Raw genomic sequence first — 13,803 nt, forward strand, 5'->3', positions numbered from 1 at the left:
AGCCAAGGAATGGACCCATGCTCACATCTGGTAGTCAAAACTAAATGGAACCAGCTGAGAGAATACCCTCTAGAAATTAAATTGTACAGAAGATGGCTAAGCCAGAAGGACTTAAGTGAAAGGCTCTTTTTAATAACTCCCTTGCTTTGCACTCATGCCTTTTGTTTACTTTGTTTATTTTTGTAATAAGCAAAAACAAATTAAAATGTCCCAGTTGTTAGCATTTAGCAAAATGTGTCCACTGTGCATTTAGGAGTGCATTTTCCATCTCATTTCACAATCAGGACGTCATTCATGGCCAGCAGTACTTCTCTGGAATGTTGGCCTGCAGCTTTATGAATTGATTTTAAAATGTAATGGAAATATACTGTATGTGCACAGTAGCCAACTCTTCCAATGTTAATAGCTGGGACATTTTCATTTGGTTTTTGTTTATTAAAAAAGGCCTAGTCCTAGGAATAGCCGTTCGACTCCTTGTGTTGAAACCGCCTGTAACTGCCTGCTCATGGAGCTGTCTTTAGCGAGGCTCAGGCCACACGCAGCTTCCTTTGGCTTGTTTCATAAACTGCCAAACCATGTGGAGAGATGGGACGATGCCTTGCTTTCATTTTGCCAACAAACACATCCTCTACACAAAGCTTTTTGTCAAGTTGGTAGTTTCTCTCCTTTCTGCCTGAATTTATAAACCAGACTTTTTACTAAGTTGAAAGCTGCAAGCAAGAACCCAATCCAGCCCCTCTTCAACTCCAGAACAATTCTAACCAAAGTCAATAGAAACTAAAAAATTAAGTGTCCAAAGACAGAACCTTACTGTACAGAGAAATTACAAATTTTTTAATCAACAAAACCTCTGGAAGATGTCAGCATTCATTAGTAATTCAGGTACTTAATAATTCAAAATATTGGACCAAAATAGTATATTTTGAGCATTTATCACCAATAACTGACAGATATGTAATTAGAAATAGCACCCTTCTGACTGTCTTATGCAAAGAAAATTTAAAGAAAGAAATTTACCATTGATATTACTTCTGAAAGGTAGCTGATTCTAAATGATACATGTAAGTATTCTGCCACAGTATTCAGAGCCTGCAATTCAGATAAATTTTCTTTCAAAGACAAAAAAGAACTACAGGGAGGTGGAAAGTTAAATATTCCTGCTGTGAGTTTGGTGTGAGCTCCACCTTTCCTGAATAGGAGCAGCACAATCCAGGGAACCAATGGCTTTAATGCAATCTTTCCAAATCTTTACACTGCTCAGGTATTCGTACTTCACATTGATGATACATACTTTTCTAAATTTCAAACCATCTGACAAACACATCCTGACCAGCTGATATTCACCATTGTGCATTTTTTTGTACACAGTAGATATTGACATTGAGAGAAGATTCTTGCCTATATTTTCTCCTCATAATTGATGTTTGTTTTTAACACTGCTGCTGCTCAAAGACATGATGGATATAGGTCAGGACTGGCTTGCACTATGCGTACAGACTAGGCAAGCATTGAGGTCCTGTCCTTGTGAACTCAATTTGGATGTAACAAAAGTGGAAAAAAGCGTTTTGAATGAACAAGTTACTGATTACCATGCTTTCAACATACAGATTTATTGTGCTGAATATTCTATCAGTTTTCTCAGAATCCCAGAAAGGTTTAGGTTGGAAGGGACCTAAATGGTCATCCAGTTCCAGTCCTTCTGCTGTGGGCAGGGACAGCTTCCACAGATCAGATTCCTGAAAGACTCATGCAGCTTGGTCTGGAACACTTCCAGGATGGGACATCCACAGCTTCTCTGGGCAACCTGTTCCAGTGCTCAGAGTAAATAATTTCTTCTTAATATCCAATCTAAACATAAACTCAGTTTAAAATCCATTCCCACGTGTCCTGTCATTATTTGCCCATCAAGTTTCACCAAGATTCTAGTGCAAAGTCTTATTTTTTTTGAACTTATTTTAGTTGGGCTACAGCTAGGAAAAAGTAGTAAGTAGTATAATAATATAAAAAAATTATTTTTATTAGTGGATTTTAATGAGTGAAAAGTTTTTATGCATAGCAAAAGAAAAAAAGAAAAAAAAAAGAAAAACAAAAATATAGACTAAATAATAAGGACATCAGGCTGCAAGGGATCTCTTGGTGACACCCCGAGTGTCACAGGACTTGGAACATATAATACTTTCCCTTTATAACATAGTGGTAGTTGCACTGAGAGTACCCAGCGAATTATATACTTGTCCTTTGGAGAAAGTTTAACTCTGCTTCTTAAAAAAAAAAAAATCCAAACAAACAAAACTTAATGTTTCAATGTGGAAGGCCTTCATAGGAAATCCCAGCTGTGGAGCAGCAGCTCTCAACCTCTGGAGAGCTTGCAAAAGTTCACTTTGAGCTACTCCACTTCAGGCCTTGCAGTCTTAAGACTGACCTAAAGCAAAACCTCTGACAGACCATACAAAAGTCCAAATCTCTCAACCCCAACAACTCTGCTCCCCCAGAGCAGCACGGTGCAGTATGGTGCTGTGCAGCATGAAGCAAATGAGAGAATAACAGAAGCTGCCAGTCAAAGTGGGAGCAGTTACAAATTAAGACTCTAAAGCCTTGCTTGCAGCAGTGCTTGAAACATAGTGTTGTATACACAGATGCGGGGGCAAAATCCCCTTGTCCTACAGGCAAAGGCTTGCAGGATCTGGGCTGTACTGCTGAGGGAAGACAATCACCTATCACATTCTCATTTTGCTCGTTTTCCTGGTGATGCTTTCTGTTGCTTAAAGCAGAATACTTGCCCTACTGACCTTGCAGTCTTAATGAGATTAATTCCCTTGGGCTGCAAGTGGGGAATTTGCAACTCTTAGGCATTGTTCTATTCTTTTCTTCTGTAAAAAGACTACAGATATCTCAGAGAACTTCTCTGTCCTATTCCTTACTATTGCTGTGGCTCTGTGCCAGCAAAAAATAGTGCTTCAGCCTCTCATTGTGATCCTGCGCCAAGTACAGCAATACGAAGTAAGCATCAACATAATCAGCACAATGTACTGTCTCTGAGCCAGCAGGGATATGTCACAGCTTTATGTAGAATTCCCTATCTTTTTATTTTATTATAGAGACCACAGACTGGGATATTATGGGTCACTCAAAGGTCATGTTACAAAAAGCAGCTTCTTTTTGGAAAGATGAACCCCTTTTTAGTGTGCCATTAGATTATTTTCCTTCTCTCAGTTGACTGCATGAAGGTGCAGAATGAAGTTTTGTTTTCTGAATTCCTTAAAAATCTTCTCTTCTTCCTTTACTTTTTGTCACCTGTTTGGAAAGAGGAACTTCTGCATTTCAGACAGACTTATCTCTCCAGCCCTACCAATGTAGCAATCTTAGGCTGCCCTGGTAACTAGCAAGCCAGTGAAAAGCAATGAGTCTAGGATCCTTACGTGCCTAAACTGCATGTATAGATCTGATTTGCGCTTCCAAGTCATGCCTGTATGTGTGATACTTTTATACTTACTGTAACATTTAAATTCCATAAAATGGATTTCTTATCTCTATAGTTCTCTTTTGCTTTTCTCTCAAGAATACTCATGCTCTAACACTACATGAAGCCATACCCATAAAGTCTCTTGTCTCCACCAAAAGCTAATGGAATTTAGTTACAGGAAATTTTTTGTATTCATAGAATTCTCCATGCAAGATGTGGCACTACAATCAGTAGGGTCTGAATCAGTGATCAGGATTTCTGTCTCAGCTGCACAGTCTACAATGAAAGTCAGAGATACCGTGATGGTCCAGGGGCCTCAGATTAGATCTTACTGGTGTCTACCACTCCCTGAAGGGTGGGCATAGTGGGGCGGGGCCAGCATCTTCTCCCAAATGATAGGACAAGGGGAAATGTACTCAATTGCACCAGAGGACATCCAGTTTGGATATTAAGAAAAAATTATTCACTGAAAGGATTGCCAAGTTTTGGAACAGCCTGCCCACGGAAGTGGTGAACTCACCAGTCCTGGAGGTATTTAAAAGACACGTAGATGTGATGCTTAGTGACATGGTTTAGAGGTGGATATGGAGATCCAGGTTTACAGTTGGACTCAATGATCTTAAGTGCAGTCTCGTCCCACGGCCACTGGAGCTGATAGGGCCAGCCAGCTGCTCCCAGAGAGTGACTGGTAAAGACTACAAATCCCGCCATTCCCAGGTTCTCTACGAGAACCCCGAGTAGTGGCTCCGTCTGCAGCATAGTATCGCAGGCGAGAGCAGGACTGTGAAGTACTGAGGTGAAAGAATGAAAGAGTGGACACACACATGGATGCCAAGGCCCTTTATTAGCCCGGGCAGGGCCAGTAATGGTGTCAGGGAAAAACCGTTAGCGAGGCACGTAAAAAGGTGAAGGGGGTAACAGAAGGAGACACAAGGGGCCAATGAACAAAGCCCAGGGGTGGAGCGAGGCACACACTGAACCAATAGGAATGGCCCAGGGGAGGGAAAAGGCTCAAGGGACAAATCATATGTTAGGTAAGGGAAGATTGACATAGAAACTTCTCGAAATGAAGGAGGGGGGGGCAGTTACGATAATTGACAGGTAACTGGCTGGAGGAACAAACCATTAAGAGGGAGAACATGGGGGGAACCGAGGGTCAAACCAAAATCTTAACTTCTAAAAAATAACCAACTTTACAATAAAACCCATATAAACACACAATGCTACTCTTAAGGGTCTTTCCCAACCCAAACAGTTCTGTGATTCTACTTGTACCTATATCATTCACACTTCTCTTGATACTCCATTTTTACATTTTTGTGCTCTTCCTGACCCAGTCTTCTGCCTGGACATGTGGCTCTACCACTCTTCTTCACTTCTGTTCTTCTTTTTAGAGCTGGGACAATGCTATCTGCTGATATTTTTGTTCTAACAGCACAGAAGAACACCAATAGTGGGAACTGATCAAAGGTGAAATTATATTTAACTGCCCAAATTGCCTTCAGTGGCTTTTCTGAAGACGGAAAAGTGGATGTTTTTGTGATTGAATCCAGGAGTGACTTTGACCTGGACTTCCAGAGCATCACAATAACCAAACCAGTGAAAGATGGACTGTGCAAATGGGTGATCATGTATGTGAAAGATTGGTTGTACTGCTGCTCAAGGCGTTGTGATTAGTGGAATAAAGTCCAGCTGGTGGTGGGTTCTAGTGGTGTCCCACAGTGATTTATATTGGGTCTAGGAATTTTTAATGTTTTAATTACTGAGCTGATCACTGTGATGGGGTACATCTTTAGGTAATTTACAGTCTATATTAAATTGGAAGGAGCAGAGCTGCCAGTCAGAAGGACTTCAACAGGGAATGCTCTGACTAGACCCTCAAGAATTTCAAAATAGGCAAATGGAAAATCCTGCATTTGGGATGAGTTCACACCATGCAACAGTGCAGGCCAAGGGCCAATTGGAGACAAAGCAACTTCACAGAAAAAAGCCTTGGAGATCTTGATGGACAGCAGGTTGGGCATAAGCCAGCAGTGCTCGTGTGCTCATTCTCTACTGGGAATGGTCCCTGGATCACGCTAACTTCTGAACCATGTTTGGACATTTTTTGAGAGAACACAAATTGGCAAGTGCATTAAACATGCCAAGGGCACTTCCCAGTGTAACTGTAGAGATGTTTAAGTGCCAGTGCCTGGGAGCGATGCCTGTCAGCATTTAGATTATTAGTGTACGAATAACCTGTAAGTCTGTGAGTAGAGAGAGAGGGAGAGTGTCAACATGATGTTCCCACCTAACAAGTGGAAACACAAGAGAGAAGTGTATTTCAAGGGTATTTCACCCCTGTCCAAATGGTTTAAGGGTAATGCTCACACCCCCAGCTATAGTGATAGCTTACTTGGCTTTGGCATCATGGAAAAGTCAAGCAGTACCACCCAGCACCAAGACCAACTATGGGCAGGCCAACAGATCCTCAAAGTTTCACTTATGCATTTTTGCTTACTTTAATTATCAAATTCTCCCTTTGGTCTAGTTTCTTCCTGTCCCAGCACATGTTGTGTCCCTTTTTAGTCCAACCTACAAATAACGCGTGGGTGTGTTTTGAAAAACTGCTTGGTTTGCTCAAAATTTCCAGACGTGTAGCATTCCTTTTATTAATGAAATATCCTGGAACTACTGCACAAGGGCTTACATATGGGTCATGAATGGCAAGACTATTGCAGGGATAGTCTTCAGGGATCAGTGATGAACTGATAGTTCATCAGGGATCAGTGCATGCCTGGAAGTCTTGGATATGGATGTTTGCACCATGAAACTCAGCCATGAGACATTCAAGGTCTAAACAGCCTCAGACTTCACATATTTTCACAACAAACCTAATGTTTTTTGGGACTCATTGAATTTAGCCTATATATGGCAAAATCTGGTGTCAACTGGAAGTGCCCCTGCTGCCCAGTGACCCCTCCTTCTTCTTCCCAAGGAGGCAGCTGGGACAAACTGCCCCTCTTACTCCCCCCAGGTGGGCCTCACTTTTCCCTTCTGTTCTTGGGAGTAAGCCTGCTCTGTTCTGAAACATATTACTAATCATGCACGATCATGCCCCAAAACTACTACAATATATATTAATTTAAACAGAAATGAGATTAGGTTTACAAGTGACCCCATCCCCCATCACATATTTGTTACAATTTCCTGCCATTGTTGTAGATTTCTTTTACGAAGCAATAGAAAACTTTGATGTAGAATTAACAGAACCTGTTTTACATATTCAGTTTTTGTTGGCAGTAGTTTTATGCTCTTGGCATTGGTCTCAATGCACTACGTACACTGAATGGGAATTTTCAAACATTAATATATACATTTTAAGTAAGGAAGAAAATATAAACTTTAAGCCCACCTACTGCTTGTATGGCAACACTTAATAGGGTGATTTCTTAACATGCAGGAGAATGGACTTAATTATAAAAGTACTGTAAATCCACTAGTGCTCTGCAGTTGGTTTTACATGCACACACATGCTCACACTTTAATGTATGCACAGAAGCTTCTATAGTGAGTGAGAAAGAGTTAAATTTAGGCCAGATCCTTGCCCTCAAAAAAAAAAAAAAAGGCAAATTCTGTATAGATGTTAGAAATTGAGATGATCAGAAAAATTTTTATCTTTAGAAAAGACTGAAATATTGAAACTTCAAAATTTCTTATTTTAAAAAAATCAAATCTACCTTCATGATCTTCTGCTTTCCTACATTACTTCTTGCCAGCCTGCTCATCTGTGTATTTTCATAGTTTTCCATCTTCCTATCTTTTTTTTTCTTCTAGTGTAATAATTAGAGAAAGAAAAAAAAAAGAATAAAATAGTACCAAAAAGAAAAAAAAATCCACAATCTCTGTTTGCTTCATTTTATTTTAACAAAATGCAAAAAATATTTATTTCCTAAGATATTAAGATTTTAAAGTTCTTCAAATTTTCAGACTAAAAAATGTAGCTATTAATTCAGAGGTTTGTAGTTTTGCCAACTGAATAAGGCAAAAATGGGGATATGAAAGCAAAATCAGGTTCCAAGGAAAAAAAGACTACTAAGAGTGCATTTTGTTTCCTCTCTTTCACTTTTATAAATTGTTTATTGCTGGTTTTTTGCTTCCTTTAAGAATGGTAGATAATTCAAACCACAAAAAATATCTAGAAAAGAGGTTTATAACTTCTTCTTTTTCAATTTTTTTTTTCTCAGTGGAAAACATCCATCTCAACAAATTCTTCATGAAAATACTAATTCTGAAGATGGTTAGACTGATGTATAATAATGCATTGGCTCCATTCCCTCTAACAATAACCACTTATCTGACACTTCTGCATCAGCATTCTAGCTTTCCTAAACCACCTTTGTAATAAGCAAAGATGAATACTAGCATAAATTAGTTTAAATCTGATATGAACTGTTTTCTGTCATATTAATTATTATATTTATTAGAAATTTAATTTAGCATCTTTGCAACTAAGAAAAACCAAGCCAACAAATAATCCTCTCAAAAACTTAATTACATTTCTTTTAGAAAAGAAGAGCTAATTAATGTGGAGTTGGTTAAAATATCTGAATTAGTTAAAATACTTGTGTTGCAGGTGCTGATTATCAACTATTGTTACAAGCCTAATTTTACTTATGCCACATCATGCTCTAGACAAGCTGCTTTGAAGAAGGAGTTCTTGGAGTTAATTCTGCCAATATCCACTTTTACCGTAGTAAATGTTAAAGTGCATTGAACAGTGAAAAATATTTGGAAAATTATCTGAGACTGAAGTAGGAAAAAAGTGATAGTGTAAGATAATATTCCCACATCTTGTTGTTCTGATCCCAGAATTGGCAGAGAAGGCTGTAATAGACACAGAGAAGGAGAATAAGGATGATCATGCCTGTGAATGATCTATAGTCAATATTTAGGCACAAATTAATTTCCTCAAAACAGCGTAGGTTAAAGTGATTGGAAGACTATTGCAACTGTTTCTGATTTTCTTTCCAAGAATTTCCCAAATAAACAATTGGCAAAAATATTGAAATGGGGTTTTCTGCACTTTTTGTTTTGGTGAAGTGTTATGTACTGAAATTGCATCAAAAAGAGGACTTATGAGAACGGCAACATTTTCCCGTCTTTTTTGCTACAAAAAAGCTCTCTTAAAAATGAGAAGTTTTAAAATATTTTACTTGGAAATACTTTATGTCTTTTAAAAATTATGTAATGTTCCTTACATAGTACCAAAAAGGATTGCATCAACTTGTTTCAGGTTCTCACATCTCTTCATATTGCATTATTAAAGCTGGGTAACACCAAAGTAAAACTTCACATAAAAGTTTATTCATAATATTCCTTTCCTTGTGTTCTGTTCCTTGTTCTGTTGGCAGAGGTGGGAGAAGGGGGAGGGAGCTTTTGTTGTTTAATGAAGATTGGGTTGGAGGGAAAGGAGAAGGAAAACCGGGAATTTATCTGATCCCAACATGGGATCAGAATAGCATGCAGAATAGCACACACTGCCAGTGGTGGCCACTTCTCTCTGCTGGCTATGAAGGGAGCTGGATGACAAGCCCAGAGATACATATCTGAGCCACTCATGTCCAAAGGTGAGCTGGGTCTGTGATATGGGAACAGGAGGGAGCCCAGGCTTCCTCTCACACTTCGATTTGTGGCACCACAGTTTAGAATGACAGAACAAAACCCTGCAGGGCACTGGTCCAATCATCACCATAACCACTATCAAATCAGAGAACTACAGGATGGTTTGGATTGGAAGGGATCCAAAAATCACCCAGTTCCAGCCCCTCTACCATGGGCTGGGACACTTTCCATTAGACCGAGTCTTTTGGAGTCCCATCCAAGCTGGCCTTGGATGCAACCAGGAATGGGACACCCACAACTTCTCTGCACAGAAGTAATATTTCAAATGGGAAATTTCTTCCTCTCAGATGTAGAACTTGCATATCTATGATGAAATGTGTCAAAGGTGAGGACCCATTCATCCCTTCCTCAGAGGAAAGTCAGGGGAGCACTCGAGCACAGACTGAACCCAGAGCCCAGCACAGGCTAGCCCTGTCTGTAACTGCTCTCTCTGGAACCTGAGATCAGTAACTGTGTGGTGGTTGAGCTGGATTGTGTCTCTGTAAAGCTATGGAAACGTTGCTTTATGGGCCTCTTGTTCCCTGAATAAGCATGCAGCTGACATGCCTTTGAAGTACATGCAGCTGCACATATTTACCCTTTTTCTGCCTGATATGCAACAGGAGATTTATATTTCTCTGCTAACTCTGTGCTTTTCTTCTGCCACAGCTCTCATCTCTAATTGTTTGGCTACTAATTAATAATATACTACATAGGATTAGGTAATCAGGAAAACTGGCATCATTTACAGGAGCATTTACTACATTTATCTTTGTTTTTATACTTAAATTTCATGTTTCATTCCAAGGTTTTACAGCCACATTTTTATTTCCATGCCTTTGCTAATGAAGACTGTTTGTGGCCAAAATACAGGATAAAATAAAACTTTATGATCTTAACTGTGAGTTGGTGTAGGGTCATTAGATTTGGCAGTCAAGCTATACTTACTTGGAGTTCAATATCCAGTGATTGTTTCAAATTTGATCCACTTGGGAATTTGTAACAATAAATGTTAAGCTTTCCTATTTTACAATATTGTAAGTTCCAGGGAAGCGTTAAGATTAAATACATGTCCAGTTTTGCCTCCCTTGAATTAATTTTTGGTGGGTTTTTTTTGTTTCTCTCACGACTTGTGAAGCTGCCTTCCTGAGGGATAGAGAAGGAAACTGATTTCATGGAACAACACCATTTTGAGCTCTACAGGTAAACAGAGCTGATTCAGATTGGTATGAACATAGCATCTATATAAGAAAACTTTTGCACTTCCAAACTAGGTCTAACAATTCAAAAAGTGACATTACAATCCTCAGGTAAGCATTGAACCATTAAATCAACATGATTTTAGGAAATGAAGAATGAAATAATCATTCAGAACCCTAAGAATCTGATCACTTGTGTTTTCTAACAAGTTTGGTCTTTTTTTGTGGAGAGGGAATTTGTTTGCCTTCTTGGCTTCTATGCTTTTCTTTACCAGTCCCTGTATTTACAGCTTTTTCATTCCACCATATAAGCAGATAGTCTTTTTTTCATTCACATTTAAAGCCTTAGCATTTTCTTTTGATTTTTACTACCTCCCTGATATTTAAGATTCATTTAGGATTGATAATTCACCAATTTAAGGTTTGTAAGATCTGAAGATTCTGTTTCTTGTTTATTGTACCATTGTCTAGAATTTCACTGTCTTGCTCTCTATCAGTCCACAAAAAACACTGGGAAAAACAGCTGTCAGTATTTAGCTGGCTGTCTAAATACAGATGTCATCTTAATGCATGGTAAGAATTAGAGACTTTAAACACAGGATGAGTTTTTGTCCATGTAGGTGCTGCTGTTTTCATACTACTATTTTCAGTCAAAATATTTCAAAATTAAATCAGTGACTGCCAAATTCAGATAAATTAGAACTTTAGCCCTAAACTCCTAACACAGTTCTTTTAACATGAGAGGCACTTCTTTCAAGTCCTGCTCAATTGTCTCTACTGAACAGCAGTAGAACCAAAATACTGTTTTCCTCTTATGTTACTCCAAAGCCTCTTATCTGTGTGTGTTCAGATTTAGATGAATTACTCTAAGAAAGTATGTGTATTTACTAATAAGCTGATCTTTTAATATTTTGTAATATCTGCCAGAGAATTCATATATGAGCTATTCTTACAGGCAGTGTCTTCTCACCAGCAATAGTTAGCAAGCCTTACATATTGTAAAAGTGGTTCATTACTGAGCAATCTGACAGTAAACTTCTAAAAAGTACCTGTGATACAATTAAAAAGGATAATTTGGATCTTCCAACTCAGAAAGTGAGCTAAGACTGAAACCAACAAGGAACATGAGTGTATAAAAGTCTTGACCTGTTTGTATAGTCATGGTCAAATTGTCACATGTGACCTTCTCAGGCAAATGATCATGCAAGTCTGAAAATATAGGTCAGCTACTTTAATCTATTATCAATAACTACCTTCTAATTCCCTATTTAATGCACATATTTATTTAAGGGGCAAGTCCTGCCTATGTTTAGGCCAGAAAAATTCCTGTAGAAGTGTTGAGAGAGTTAAAAAAAAAAATAAATTCTTGCTTTGATGTGAGAATAAGGCTGTCCTGCAGGGATCAGATCAGCTTGCCAACTGACCACAGCTTTGAAGGCAACCGGCATGCTTTGCACATACTGTGAGCCACTGACTTCATCAGATAAAAGTTTAGTAGTTCTGAATAAACTTAAAAACTGATTAATGCACTGTGTGTTGACATGAGCTGCTTCCTCTAAACAAATTTTAAAGCTCCTAACCAGGCTTCTTCTTTTGAGAAATTTTACTTTTGGGGAATTCCAGAAGTTGCTCATCCATAATTCTCCACTCTCCCTAGTTTAAAGAATTTCTGATTCTCTAAAATAGTTCAAGGTTCAGTGAGGATGATGAAGCATAGGCGTGACTCTGGGTTTAGTGATTATTGATTTCATAGTGTTAATGGGAGATCTTAAAGCCAATCTGTGCTTTAAATGGGGAGGAAAAATATAGACACATTCTTGGCATCGACACAGAAAATTAAGTGAGTCCTCAAACCATTTAATTATGTGAATATATATCAGCCTATGGTATCTTTTTGTCCCAATGACCCTTTGTATGAAGAGCTCAAAAAGAAGAAGAGAGAACATCCTTCACCCACAGATTCATTTCCACCCTTTTCAGCTTCCTTGCTTTGAGCCTTCTGATGGGAGACAAGAGCCATGAGTTCAGATGTCCAAAAGACTAAAGAGCTGAAGTGCCATCTATAACAGCCAAGCTGAAGGTTGAGGTCACTGTGCATGACCAAGAAAAGAGTTTCATGCAGTGAACCTCAAGAACAAAAGTAATTCATGTTTCTATTTTCTTTGAAGGGCCTAATGCGCTCTTTCTCTGTAATTGATATATCCTGCCTATGAAACCTTTATTATTTTTATGTCCTCAATGAAGGCCGGGAGAATTGAAGGAGCAAAGCCACTGAGTCTTTAACCCAGTTTGATACCTTAGGAGACTGGTAGCCTTTAAGGGCATGTGAACTGCCTGTCAGGAGACAATGGTGGCCACCAACAGCAAGCTTCAACACCTCCTTGACACCTCAGACTCCTCTGGGTCAGAGAGCCTCTAACCTCACTGCTGTCAGGGGCAAAATCCTTCTTGACTTTAGCTGGGCCAAGATTTTACACATATTTTAACTGCCAAAAGCCAGAGCTGTACATGGCCTTTACCCCTGTGTACACAACACTGCAGGGAATGTGCTAGGCTAAAACTCAAGGGATGTGGGGTCAGCTCCCAGTTCTGCTGAAATTTTCCCCCTACAGATGCTTTCCCCTCAAGTTTCTGGCAAGGTACTTAATCTACAGTGTGTTTTCTCCCCTTTTTACATAGTTTATCTGTTCTCATAAATTCTCTAGAGTAAGTCTCTGTATATATTCACATATTTGTCTCTTGTTTTTGTTGACATTTTTATTTGCAATACAAATAACATTTATCTAAAATTCAACTGTACTAAGTCATCCATGCCAATACTATAATGCAACAACAATTTTCAGGTCACCAGAGCATCTTACATTGCCTAACTTTTGACATTTATTCTGACCAACTAGGCCTGAGAAAGCCAAAAAAGTGAGCAACTGCTTCCTTCTGTTTTCTTGATTCATATGAAGCCACTTAGATATCTCTTAACCTTGTTCCTCTTTTATTTTTGCTACCACCATGTAAAGATACTCATGAAACTCCTGTTTTGCTTGGGACTTTCCTAAGCTTTTTGAAGACATAAAAGTATGCATATATATATACACACACAAAAATTCATGGTTGATGATTCTGCTTCTAAAACAAAGCTGCTTGTGGGATAAGGAGATCAAAGTTCACGCAGCATCTGTTTTTCAGGTGCCAATAAGCCAGTTTCAGGGTTTGCCTGCATAACCACATTAATCTACAGACTGGAGGAAGAAATCCCCAGCTAGTTACAAATAATCAAGTCAACTATACCTATCCCAAGGTACAATGATAGTCACATAGTCACATTTCAAGATAGATGCTTCACCTGTTGAATAAAGATGAAATCTGACCTATTTTTCCTACCTGAGAAGTCCCATTGCTGTGTATCTGATGATATTTAGTGTGCATGGTTGTTTTCCCCTGCAGTCCCAATACTTCCACTGGGTTCAGCACAAAGAGCAACCCCGAAGGCAACAATGAAAT

The sequence above is a fragment of the Melospiza georgiana genome, chromosome 3 (genome assembly GCF_028018845.1).
Source record: "Melospiza georgiana isolate bMelGeo1 chromosome 3, bMelGeo1.pri, whole genome shotgun sequence".
Lineage (NCBI taxonomy): Eukaryota > Metazoa > Chordata > Aves > Passeriformes > Passerellidae > Melospiza > Melospiza georgiana.